Source organism: Mustela erminea, chromosome 6 (genome assembly GCF_009829155.1).
Source record: "Mustela erminea isolate mMusErm1 chromosome 6, mMusErm1.Pri, whole genome shotgun sequence".
NCBI classification, from domain to species: domain Eukaryota; kingdom Metazoa; phylum Chordata; class Mammalia; order Carnivora; family Mustelidae; genus Mustela; species Mustela erminea.
This window is the reverse complement of record NC_045619.1, coordinates 82,930,945-82,943,552: the sequence shown is the minus strand read 5'-3', so window position 1 is coordinate 82,943,552 and position 12,608 is coordinate 82,930,945. Positions and strand designations below refer to the sequence as shown.

Genomic DNA, 12,608 nt, shown 5'->3' with positions numbered 1-12,608 from the left:
TCAAGGAAGAAAACCTGCAGAGAATTTTATGGGTCACGTTCATGGTGGGAGCCTTCCAGAAGACCCTGGAATTCTACTGCCTGAGCTCCCAAGATGGTCTTGACCTCTGCAGGACTTTCTCCTCCCAGTCTCCTTGAGCCTAATTCTGATATTCTTCCTAAGTTTCCTGAAACCCGATTCCTCTGCTTTGCCTGGATTCCCTGGGACTTGGCCACGCTTCTGAAATCACTGTTTCCTCATTTCTTAAAAAAGAAAAAAAAAAAAGAAGCCAGCACATGCTTCATTACCTCAATGACCTGTGTCTTAGACTTAAAATGGAGTCTTCCTCAATGAGGAAGACAATGGACAAAGCTGAGCAGAATGGGAAAGGTCTGGGCTTCCAAGCACACTGGTCTGAGCCATAGTCCAGAATCAACCAAAGGTGAGTTGTGAGACTTTGGGCAAGTTACTGAACTACTTCTGGGACCCATCCTTCCTACCTTGAAATGTCGATGGCGCAGGACTGCTATGAGACCCCAGTCTGGTTCATGCAAGCAGCTGGTGAACAAGAGTTCACACTTGATCCAAGTCCATACCCTTCCTTCTTCTCTCTGGCTGTTTCCTATCTTGCACAGTAAAGGCCAACACGCCCATCCCCCTTCAGTAGCGGCAGCTACGGTTAACATCATCCGCTTCCTGTCTCCCCAGATTCTACTGTTTAACTGTTTTGTGCTTACACACTTAAAGAGTAATAGTCAGTCTGGCCAAAGCTGTAAACATAGATTTGGGGGGAGTTTGGACCCATTTCTTTGGTATCTACTGAGAGTTCATGAGAAGAAAATGATAAGGAGCCCCATGATGGGACAGTCAAGTTCAGGCCAGTGTCTACCTACACCCAGTCTGCCATCAACAAATATTTATTGAGCTCCTCTTATGTGCAAAGGTACTATCAAGATAGAAGGTACCACAACCGTGAAAGGGATGTAATTGCTGTACAGAAAGGTTGCATCACAGTAAGTTTATTTTGAGTTCACTTATTCAGGAATCGCAAATGTATACTGGATATTTGAATGATGTAATGAACGCCCTGTGACCTGTGCCTAACTCTCCTTACAAGATCTGTACTAGGACCAACTAAGATTTAATACAGAAGTGTCCCTTGCCCAGAGCCCAAGTGTCTTGCACCTCCCCAGGTCTCACTAAGTATTTAGGAATGAGTGACTCTAGATGCTGCAGAATCAGCAAACATCTGGAAATCTGGCTGAGCTAAAATGGGTATTACTGTGTAGAAAAATACATGGTAACATTGTGATTATGGTGGTACCAAATTACCCTAAATCATAAATTTGAGAGGCATCCAAACACATATTCTTCCTCAGAAATTAATCTGCCTCTTTTTCCTGCTTGGACCTCTTTCTCCTGCGAGCCTACAGATTGTAATTTCTAGAAAGGGATATGTACAGATCTTTCTGAAAGAAACTGTTTATTCTAAATTCTTTTTTTTTTCTTTTAAGATTTTATTTATTTATTTAGGAGAGAGAGAGAGAGACAGAGAGAGAGAGAACACAAGCAGGGGGAGTGGGAGAAGGAGAAGCAGGCCTCCCTCTGAGCAGGGAGCCTGATGTGGGGATCGATCCCAACACCCTGGGATCATGACCTGAGCCAAAGGCAGATGCTTAACCGACTGAGCCACACAGATGCCCCTGCTCTAAATTCTAATAATGTCAGAGAAGTGGCTTTTCGTGCCCTGCTGACCTCCTTCTCTCAAAACAAAACAAAAGCAAGACGACAACAACAACAAAAAAACCCATAAGCCAAAAAACCGAGCATCCTCAATAATCAAATTAGTCAGTGTAAAATACGGATATCCCACAAGCATAGTCAATTATTTCTTAGGCATAAAAGTCAAATGCAAACATAATTGTTCTGCCAACTTCAAAATCCGCTTTGAAAAAAATACAAACCACAGCATCCACAATTCTCCGAGGACAATGAAATGAGGACGAATCTTCAATGAAAAATGCAACGAGAAAACTTGAGAGATAATTCACTTTTCCTACCACAAAACAAATGTTCCTCCAAAATATATATCTCAAGCCCGTATAAATCTCCGCTTGAGGAAAGAGCAAAAATCTCATCAGCAAGAAGATCACTACCGTTGTCAGTGAAGTAATGAAAAGTTAGACAAGGGAGTGATCTAGAACCTAAATTATATTTACCTTCCCTGGAAGCACTTGTCATTTGTCATGTAATATACACTTACGCTCTATGCCTTTGTCTAAAGGTTGGGCAGAATCTGTTTAATCAGCAGAAATGTTAACTTAAAAAAATGAAATGACTGACTTTTCACACTGAAGCCCTTTATATGAGAAGTTCTGCTACAGCGAACATCCCAGAATAGCTTGCCTAGGTGGCCTCAAATGCCAGTACCCGAGGGGAGAAAACACTTCATCAAGAAAAGGTCAAATTAAACCAGGAGAATAGGATGTGGCATCTAATTACCATCTCCCAACTTGACACTTAGTCGTTAGGTAAGTACCATCAGGCAAGAGAATGGATGGAAAAGAACATCTTAAAGGGAAGGATCCAAATGACCAAAATTGTTCAAAAAAGAAGTGACTAGGATACTGCTTTTCAGATCCATACCATGAATCCAGTGTCATTACGATGCTGCGTGCAGTGAAATCCAGTTTATCTAATGATTAAGAGATGTGGAATGGGGTCTAAGACACACCATTTTGTCCTACTTCACTTAATTTTATTTTTAAGACTTTTTTTCTATCATCATCATCATCAAATAGTTCAGAAGTTACTGTGTGCCTCTTAAGTAGAGGGGCCAGAATATCTACCAGCCAGCATAGTAAGGCTCTTCCCTGCTACTTCAGCTCCCATCGTCCTTTTTTTTATTTTTTCCTGCGAAAAGACCCTTTCTGGGAATCCCTCTGGCAGTCCATCTATACATCTTGGATGTGGCAGGCTTCGTGTGACTCCTCCCCACCTAAGGCAATTCTGGTCTTACACCTGCCACCTGCTCAACTCTCCCAGGTCAAAGTTGAGCATGGGTTTTTGAAAGATCTGATAGAAGTGAAATCTACCAAACACCTCAGATACACAGTCTTCTGTCGTTATTAGGGATGTGTTCCTCCCAGAATCTTCACTCTTCCTTTTCTGTGTCTCAGGAATGGGAGTGCCATCTTACCCATCAAGAAGTCATATAATGACCTTTACAGATTTTTCAAGCCAGTCATCCTGAGTTTTTCCCTAAAGTGCTTTTGTCTTCTTAGAATTTTTCTGCTGTAGGTTCCTTGGAGAAGCCTTAAATAGCTGAGCTCTGTGTGTGTGTGTGTGTGTGTGTGTGCCTGTTGATTGTGCTATCTCTATGGCTCCCGCATCCTTTCTCCTTGAAGTCCAACAGACAGCCTCTATATAAGAAGAATCACTCTGTGTGGACAGATACACTGCCTGCACAATGAAGAGCTCTGTGAAAAGGCACCCTTTATTCATATTCAGTGAGATTAATCTGATTAATTATAATGCTATTGAAATGCCCAAATTCTGAGACCCCCCCAAAGACGACCACCAGAGTCCAGAGTCAAAGCCAAACAGCAAGGGGTCGTTTATTACGAGTTGGAACCCGGACTTCCACGCACTCGTTACCGGTGACGCTAAGAGATCCCGTGCTCGGGACCACAACATCTTTTATACACTATTTTTGGGGAGGCAGGGACTTAGCATACATCATAGTATCTTGTAACAAATCGCCACGTAGCGCGGGAAAATCAAAAAGCCACTCTGTAATACGACTGGCACGCTACAGAGCGGGAAAAGGCTGGGAACAGATTATTGGCTAGGTCAAAGGGCTATCATTCTTCAAACTGCTTAGTTGGCACCGCTAGGGTATGTGTCACCTCAGGATTGGCCGGGGTCTCCCTGTCAAGCCGCGGGGCGCCAGATCGCTATTATCTCTTGCACCCAGAGCTGGGTGGGGGGGTCCGGGAGCAGTCACTTCTGGGTGGGGGTTTCTCTGGTGCCAGATGGCTGTTATCTCTCGGCCCAGAGCCGGGTTGGGGGTCCGGGAGCAGCCATTCTGTCAGGTTCAATTCTGGGCGGGGGATGTGTGGTTACAGAGTATCTATAGAAAGTCTGCTGGTATTTTTCCATCTCCTCATGGGTTAGCAAGCGAAGGTACAGAAGCAGAAATAGCGGTTAGGTGTATAATGGTCATAATTTTATTCCCTAAGCTTCTCACTATCATTTGTAAGAACATCATGTCAAGGATACAGGCAGAATGAGATAAGTAAAAATTCTGGGGTTTTAGAGAGGCAAAGCATAGTCACGATACTCCTGATTATCATCTCCAGAAAACTGAAGTTCAGGAAGCAGTTTTTCACCACCAAACCGCTATATTTTACCCCACAGTGGACCGTAGGGAATGTCCTTTCCTCCTTAGAGGGTTCTCAGCGAGCCATCCCTCTTGTTTATTTCTCTCTGCCTAGATGTGCTTATTAATAATAATCAATGACTTGTAAATTTATTCATTCAATACCTGCTCCCAAACCTTGCTACTCATTCCAGGAAGGATTTAAGTTAGATGGATGCCATTCATGAGGAAACACAAAGGAACAGTCTTGTTCCTCAGCATTTCTTCACGAAGTTCTTTGTCCCCTACCTGGGCTTCTTCTCCTGGTCTCTCTGAGCCAAGAAGCAAACCCCACTCTTTGAAGACCTGAGACCCGTCCCATCTTTCTCTTCTAAAGCAACTGTAAAGGACCTGGCCCCTTTATTGCTTCCCTCTGAAGATACATGGTTTCTAAATATCTCCTTTGAGCTCTAAATCCACATGCACAAAACATCTGATAAAGAAAAAGATACTTCAGGGAGCTTTCCAGGAGCTTTCCCCTGAAACATGGTCTTCCAGGTTAAAATGAATCCAAATCATGACAAGACGTATCTTGGGCTCCACCCATCAGAGTGTGTTCAGGGAAAGTGAAACTGATCAATAGGAATTTACCCAGACATTTTCCACAGACGCTTGTTCATGTCATGCCTCGTAACCCTAGCAGGACTGCTCTTACAGAAACATGACGTGTTTTTTGCTTCTCCCCGCCCATCACTGCAGTGAGCCTACATTCCTCCTGCCCAAGATCAAACATGTTTTATATCTCCCTGTCCACTTGGGAAAACGCTTCTAGTTTTCCTGGGGATGTTTTTCCAACAGGAAGAATATAAAGACAGAAAATAGCTCAGTGGTAGCGCCTGGGTGGCTCAATGGGTTGAGCCTTTGCCTTTAGCACAGGTCATGATCTCAGGGTCCTGGGATCAAGCCCCGTATCGGGAACTCTGCTCAGCAGGAAGCCTGTTTCCCTCTCTCTCTCTCTGCCTGCCTCTCTGCCTACTTGTGATCACTGTCTGTCAAATAAATAAATAAATAAAATCTTCAAAAAAAGAAAATAGCTCAGTTGATAAACGTGATCATCTTTCACTTCAAAATGGACATACTCTTTCCCATATGTTGGGAATTATGGAGAGATTCTTTATCATCCCATTATACTCAGCTGTTGTTTACTTTTTGTGAATTGAATGTTGACAATTATAGTTTGAGCGGTTTTTTTTTTTTTAACAGCATATGCTGAACAAGATAAAATATTTAGAACAACTTACTTTGGACTTAGTAATTATGCTACATTCTTTCAGCCCATTTATGACTAAATTAGAACATTTAGTAATGTTTGGTGACAACTCCCACACTTTGTAAGCACCAAGGGGAGAAAATATAATTTATTTAATTGGTTTTCATTTGGAAGGGAAATAATCCCATTTCAGGCATCTCAGTGTTAGAAAAGACGCTATATCCTCCATGAAAATACACAGATGCTCATACATTTGGGAAATTAACATATATCTTCCTCGAGGAAACTTAGGAAGGGGATTTCATTACATTACAACCATTCCTTCATCCATCTATTATTGTAGGATCGCTACCTGTCACCTGCTAGTCGCCTCCCGTATTCTTTACAGAAGCCATGAACTTTAGACAAGAGATGAAGCTATTAAATTATTGTTGGTTTCTGTGCCACAGACTAAATGGCATCATATATTCAATAAGCACATAAGGAATGCCCACTCTGTTATGCTGGGCCTGTGCTGGGCACGGGGATTCTGAGATGAGTGGTCCCTTGCTCAAATATCTTATGAATTAAAGGTAGAGTCAAAGAGGAAAATGCACAATTACAGCTCTGTAGAGCAGAGAGGACACAGAGGGACACCCAAATCAGCCAAAATGGGAAGGGGGTTTGGCAGCAGGGCAGCTGAGAAATACTACAGAGAGTGGGCAACATTTGAGTCAGGGAGAGAGCGCTGTGTGAAGCCCCCACACAAAAGCCCAGAGGCAGGAAGGAGAATGCGCCCCTGAGTCCGCCGCAGATACTGGGTCGGTGCTGAGCTGACCGGAAAGGGAATTCGGACTGAAAAGTTACGTGCAGAGTGGATCGGGCTGGGCTTTGCTCTTGAACTTGTCGCTGAATTCGTAAGGGCATGGGGAGCCCAGGAAGGATTCTGCGCTTTTCCTGGTGTCTTCCTGGTGTCATCCACCTTCCTGGATGGAAGGAAGCTAGGGAGAGGACGGTCTCCGCTCCAGGAACCTGAACCAGGACTGTGGCAAAGGGGTGCAGAGGTGAGGGCAGACCTGCGTGAGCTTTCAGGGCAGATCAGATATGTTTTAAATGTGGAAAATCTTGTTTGTAGGAGAGAATCTACAGATACAGGAAGAGCTTTCTGTCCTCCGCTTGTTTGTCTAAAAGTGGGGTAGAAGTTTTCCCTTATAAATTTTTCATCTTTCTCTGCCCCTAGACCAGGGAGGCAGGAATGACTCGAATCTCTGGAAATGGAGAGTCGACACCGAGATGAGTCTACATAAACAGACCTTGCCAAGAGAACAGTCATCTTCCTTTAGTTCTCCCATATATTTCCTAGCTACTTTCCCATGGTTTATCACTGCTTGAGGCCCAAACCTCCTTTCAGTTAGTTAAAAAGGGATGTCAGCCCTTGAGACTAACTGCTTTCTTTGAACTTCGCTCCTTTCTGAGGACTCCTATGCATGTAAATAGTAATAAAAGTGATGTGCCTTTTCTCTTGTTAATCTATCTTCTGTTAGTTTAATTCACTGGTCCCCAAAGACAAAACAGAAGAGCAGAGAGGAAAAGGTTTTCCTCCCTGACAACATACATCATCTCACTGAATCCTCATCCCTCTTAGTGGGGAAGGGACTGCTGTTATCCCATTACATGGGATACTCCATCAAGAGATGTTAAGGAGCTGGTCCAAGGTCAAGCAGCTAATAGGTGACAGAGCTGGGATTTAGACCCTTGGGTAGATCTACAGAGCCTGATTGTCTAACAACTATGCTGTAATCCCAGCATGATGAAAAGACAGCCTAACAGAGCCAGCAGGGACAGATTAGGGTGCCAGGAAATCCATAGTCTAATCCTGATCCTGCCACTACCAACAATAAAGTTAACCATGTAAGTATCTGTGTTGTCCTCTGTAGTTCAGATAACAAAATAATAATGATAACAATCTATTGCATGAGATGTGGTATGGCTTTGAGTAAATCATTGTAATGGGTTGAATTATGTCCCTCCCACAAACTTCAGATGTTGACATCTTAACTCCTACACCCCAGAATGTAACCTTATTTGGACATAGGAGATATCAGGATGAGCCTTAATCCAATCTGAGTCATGCCCCTATAGGACAGCAGGACATAGATTTACAGAGGGGAGAAACTGTGAAGACATCTGGAGAAGATAGCCATCCACATGACAAAGGCCTCAGAACAAAGGCCCCAGAAGAAACTAACGCTGGCACCACCCCCCCCCCCCAAAAAAAAGTTTTGATCTCAGACTTCTAGCCTCCAGAATCGTGAGAAAGTAAATTCCTGTTGTTTAAGCCACCCAGGATGTGGTACTCGGTTATGGCAGCCCTCGCAAAGTGAATGCAATCATAGAATCTTGCTGTGTGTTATCAACACACAGTTTTCAAATTCCTATTATGTCCCTGGCACTACTGTCATCTCTTTCATCCACCGTGAAATAGCAGTGATTACCACTCTCCAACTGTGAGCCTGTGAGCTAAACCAAAGATACCTAAATTCTGTGGTTCCAAGAAAATGAAACAGAAAGAGGTCCTCTCCGTTCTGCTCAATCCAAAGCAGACACCCCTGTAAGGCCAGGTGGGGCTACAGGGGCTGAATTTTGACTTGGGCATTAACCCGGGTAACCAAGTTGTCAACTGCTCTAAACAGAAAGAGGAAAGGGAAACAGCAGGGCTCCTGCTGATGACCTTCTTTTGAGCAGATGAGTACTCCCTCCTCTGGGTAATTTGCTTGCCTGGGCTACACTGGGACATACCCTGTGCCCAATCTCAAAGCCCCCTGAGTGCCCCCCGAGAGAGCCCCAAGGAGAGCCATCTTTGATAGGCATGGTGAGGTGGGAGTCAGCTGAAGTCTCAGTGACTTTTGGACAAGGCTCTTGTGGAAAGGATTCCGAGAGAGGGATGGGGGAGCCAAAGACAGCCACGGGGATAGAGAGAGAGCTCAGCAGAGAGGAGAGATGGGGAGAGATATGGCAGCTGCTGTGGACGAGACATTTGAAGAAATAAAGAGAATCTGGAATGGTTTCGTTGTGTGATAGGTATGGGAATTCCTCTTTAATCTACTGATAAAAATGTTCATGAAACTCTTCCTTGGTAAAGGTTGTGCTGGCTGGTTGCCTCTTTGTTCTCAGATCCATCCCCTGCCTGGGCTCTATCCTTCTGTCCCAAGCTCTGCTTCTTGGGTTCCCTTGACCTTGACCGCCGGCTCGAGACAAGGTTTGCCAATGAGAGGCACTGCTGGAGATTGGAGTTTGGGAGGAAAGGAGGAGCCACAGGTGTTTCTCGCCCTTTTCCTGTGCTTCCTGAGGCCTACCCAGCAGCAGCCACAACTCTGGTGTGTCTCCAGCTCATGCCCAACTAGGCCCCTTTATGATGCTCAGGGTCTTCCAAGTGGCCCCAGCTCCTGGGCTCAGGCAATACCAGCTTCTTCATTTGTCCCTCTGGCCCTAAAGATGGGTAGCAGCACCCCAGTCATTGGCCTTTGGGATGCTTCCTCCAACCCAGAATATTTTTTCAGCAACTCTGACACCTTTTAACCAATTGCCTGTGTTTCATAACCCTCTATTTAATAACCCTGGCATGGATTTGCACCTTTCTGCTCTCCCAGATTCTATAATGAGGATTGCCCTAAACACAGGTCTTGTCTCTCTTGACCCATTTACTCCTTCCACCCCTGGGGGCACTGGAGTGAGTAATCTGATCAAAATTTTGGAAGAATTGCTGGGCCTCTTGGTTCAGCTCTGCTTCTTCTTTTTTGGAGTGAACCTTCCAGGAGAGTACAATATCTCTCTGTACCGTCTGTCTTGCCTGGGCCTGCCGGGTCCAGTAATTGTCAGCCTTTGGGAAAGTCTGCCTAATTTCAGCCCACGTGACCACCAGTCCTAAAGCCTACTCTTCCAGCCTGGTCTTTAGCAACAACAAAGTGGACCTGCATTTGCTCTACCTATGTTCCATTTCCTCAACTTGCTCAGAACCCAGGTGGGGTTTATGGAGGCCCCTTCAAAATCTTAATAATGTTCCCCATTCTTTTGAGAACTGGATTTATGGTTTTTGTTTGTTTGTTTTGTTTTATCTTTGGCTGCTAAAATAGCTGAGAAAGGCTAAAGGCAGGGGCATCTGTGTTTAGCTGATCAGACAGTATTATTATTCTCAGCAATTTCTGGAACTCTCCAGCTGGGCTCACACGTGTCTGTGGATCAGCCCTGCTCATGGCTGACTTCCTAATTTCTCAGTCTCTCACCTGCTAGGTCTATAGTGATGCCGCAGAACTAGAATGCTGTTCCTAATGCCAGTTGACATGACCAACATTAATGTCTGCCTCTGAGGTTGGAATCCCATCACATGTTTTTGCTGTTAAAAATAAAGTCTTGCTGTACTTGGGTTTCAGTAACACTGACTTCTAAGAAGCATAAGGCTCCTCATGATTCCTAGAATCACCAGTGCCCTGAACTCCCAAGGCAGGGAACTTCCTTCCTCATGGAGTGTTTTCCCTCAGGGGTCCCCATCATTCTGCTTGTAATCCTGCTACTTTGGAACCATTGGCATGCTTGAACACACACACACACACACACACACACACACACACACACACACAGAGGCATGCATGTGTGTGTCTCATCCCCTCGGATACATGTGACTCAAGTCTTTTTCCTAGGAGGCTCCTCAGCAACCATGTAAGTCAAGGCTTCAATATACATACCAAACTTTCTCCAGAAGCATCTGAGCCTCTGCCAATATGACCTTGTGCTAGTGCCTATTTTAAAAGTCAAGCCCAAGGTGAAAGAGTCCTGCCTTCTAGAGAACACCTGGGCTACCTTTCCAACCTCCATCGTCTCTGGTCAAGTCACGTGAATGTGGTGGAGACCACTGGAGCTCTTGGGGTGAAGTCAGATAAAAATATCTTACAAAAGAGCGTATTTCTTCACAATTCTATCTGAATCCCACGAGAAGGCCAGGATTCCATGATAGGAGGTAGCTTGCCTGAGACACAGATTAGAACTCCACAGGCAGAGGATGGCCCTTGGCCCCAGCGGGATGGGTGAGGCCATTTGTGATCCCAGCATGGAGAAGCCCTGCGGGCTTCTGAAACTTCTGGTATTTATCACAATACTGCAGTCACAGAGAATGATTTGGAGAGAGGGCTCTGGCTTCCTTGGGTGCCTGTTAGCCCAGCTCCAGTGTAGGGGGCATTCGGTAGCTGAGCAATCCATGATGAATGCATGAGTGATGTTATATAGGATCTGCAGACAAATCAGAACACTCTGGTAGAGAGGACAGCCCAGCCTTCCACAGTAACCCCAGGGAAGCTGCTCAAAATGCTGATTTAGGGGGCACCTGGGTGGTTCTGTCGTTAAGCATCTGCCTTCGGCTAAGGTCATGATCCCCAGGTCCTGGGATCGAACCCTACATCAGGCTCCCTGCTTGGTGGGAAGCCTGCTTCTCCCTTTCTCCCTCCTCCTGCTTGTGCTCCCTCTCTCGCTGTGTGTTTCTCTGTCAAATTAATAAATGAAATCTTTTTTTAAACAATGCTGATTTAGCCTTTTCCTTTTGCTTCTCAAACCCTGATTTTTCTTCCACCTGCTTTAATCTCTGTCCTCTTATTTTACTTCATTCTCCCTTTAGACTCTTTTCTATGGCACCAAACTCCTTGTTAGGCGATATGACTGGAGAAGAGGGAATTGCCTCCTGGCGAACAGACTCCAGAAAGAGTGGCGTAACCCTTTCCACCTCCACTATCCCGCTGTCGTTGTGCAAGTTGCTTAGCCAACAGGGAACTCAAGTTCTCAGCCCTAAGTGAGATTAGTAAGAGCAGTTCCGTGAATCTCCTGGTGGAATGTGAGTGGAAGATGAAAGGACAATTGAAAACACTTTGTTGAGGAGCCCCTGGGTGGCTCAATCAGTTCAGTGCTGGACTCTCGGTTTCAGCTCAGGTCATGATCTCAGGGTCTTGAGATCAAATTCCACACTGGGCTCCACGCTCAGCATAGAATCTGCTTGAGATCTCTCTTCCTCTCCCTTCCCCCCACCCCACCTCCAGCGCCCTCTTTCAAATTAATAAAGAAAATCTTAAAAAAAAGAAAAGAAAATGCTTTATCGAAAAGTGTTAAGAAGGAAAAAAGGCCCTGTAGTTTATGTGCTGATCATTGCTTCCCATGTAACCAAAAAGGGCCAGGTGTGCACAACTGAGACCAGTGAGAACCAGTTAAAGGAAAGCGTCTTTCTCAGAGTTCCCTGTATAGGCCTTTGTCATCAGCATCTCCTCTTTTGAATGAGAGGTGAGGAAAAACATTTCCATGAGAGAAACAGAGATGGGAAAAGGTGCAGTTCTGATGATGGGATCAGGAAGGCAACACCTTTTCTCTAATGGAAGTGGGGATTACCTGGGAGCTGGGAAGAAATGTCCCCATGGGGCCCCCATGATCTTGGCAGTGTTTTGTGTTGTGGCCTCATCCTTCTGCAGAGAGAGGAGAAAAAGCCACTGAGAAAGGAAAATTCAAGGCATATGTCAGGGTGGGGAAGATTGATGGTGTGACGGTGATGGTGGCAATGATCTCGGCAAGTGTCTGCCACGCGTCACAGGTTTTACTCAGCTTTGGGCCAGATTTCCCTCATCTTCCCACAGCACCATGACTTAGGTATTCTTATTCTTATTCTGCAGGTCAGGACACAAGCTGAGAGAGGGTCTTTGCTCAAAGTCGTATCACTACTAAGTGGTAGAATCGTGATTTGAGCCCAGATCTGTTTCAACTCTTAAGCCTTTGGGGTTTTTTGTTTCCATGTTTTTATCTTCTACCTGGCTAGATTTTCCAAGCTTCTAGGGAAGAGGGGAGCCACTGGTCTTCGAGAGGAAGAGAGGAGGGAAGGATGGTAAGCATACCAAGAGATGTTCAAATGGTGTCTGCCTATCCCCGGGGAAGGAACCGTGTCCCTGTCCACCGTTGTATCCTCACACCTGTTCTCCACACAAAATAGGAGCT

The 12,608-nt window shown here is 45.1% G+C and overlaps 1 long non-coding RNA gene across 4 annotated transcripts in view; it reads left to right on the top strand.

Annotated features, from left to right (window-relative positions):
* Positions 1–12,608, top strand: part of LOC116593680 — a 71,113-nt gene that overhangs the window by 39,713 nt on the left and 18,792 nt on the right. The window contains exon 7 of one of the 4 annotated variants that reach the window (XR_004286939.1): positions 12,433–12,580. The exons of the other annotated variants lie outside the window; for them this stretch is intronic. This is a non-coding gene — a long non-coding RNA (uncharacterized LOC116593680). Of the gene's footprint in view, positions 1–12,432; positions 12,581–12,608 lie in introns of those variants that run through there. 4 annotated transcript variants of the gene reach the window in all.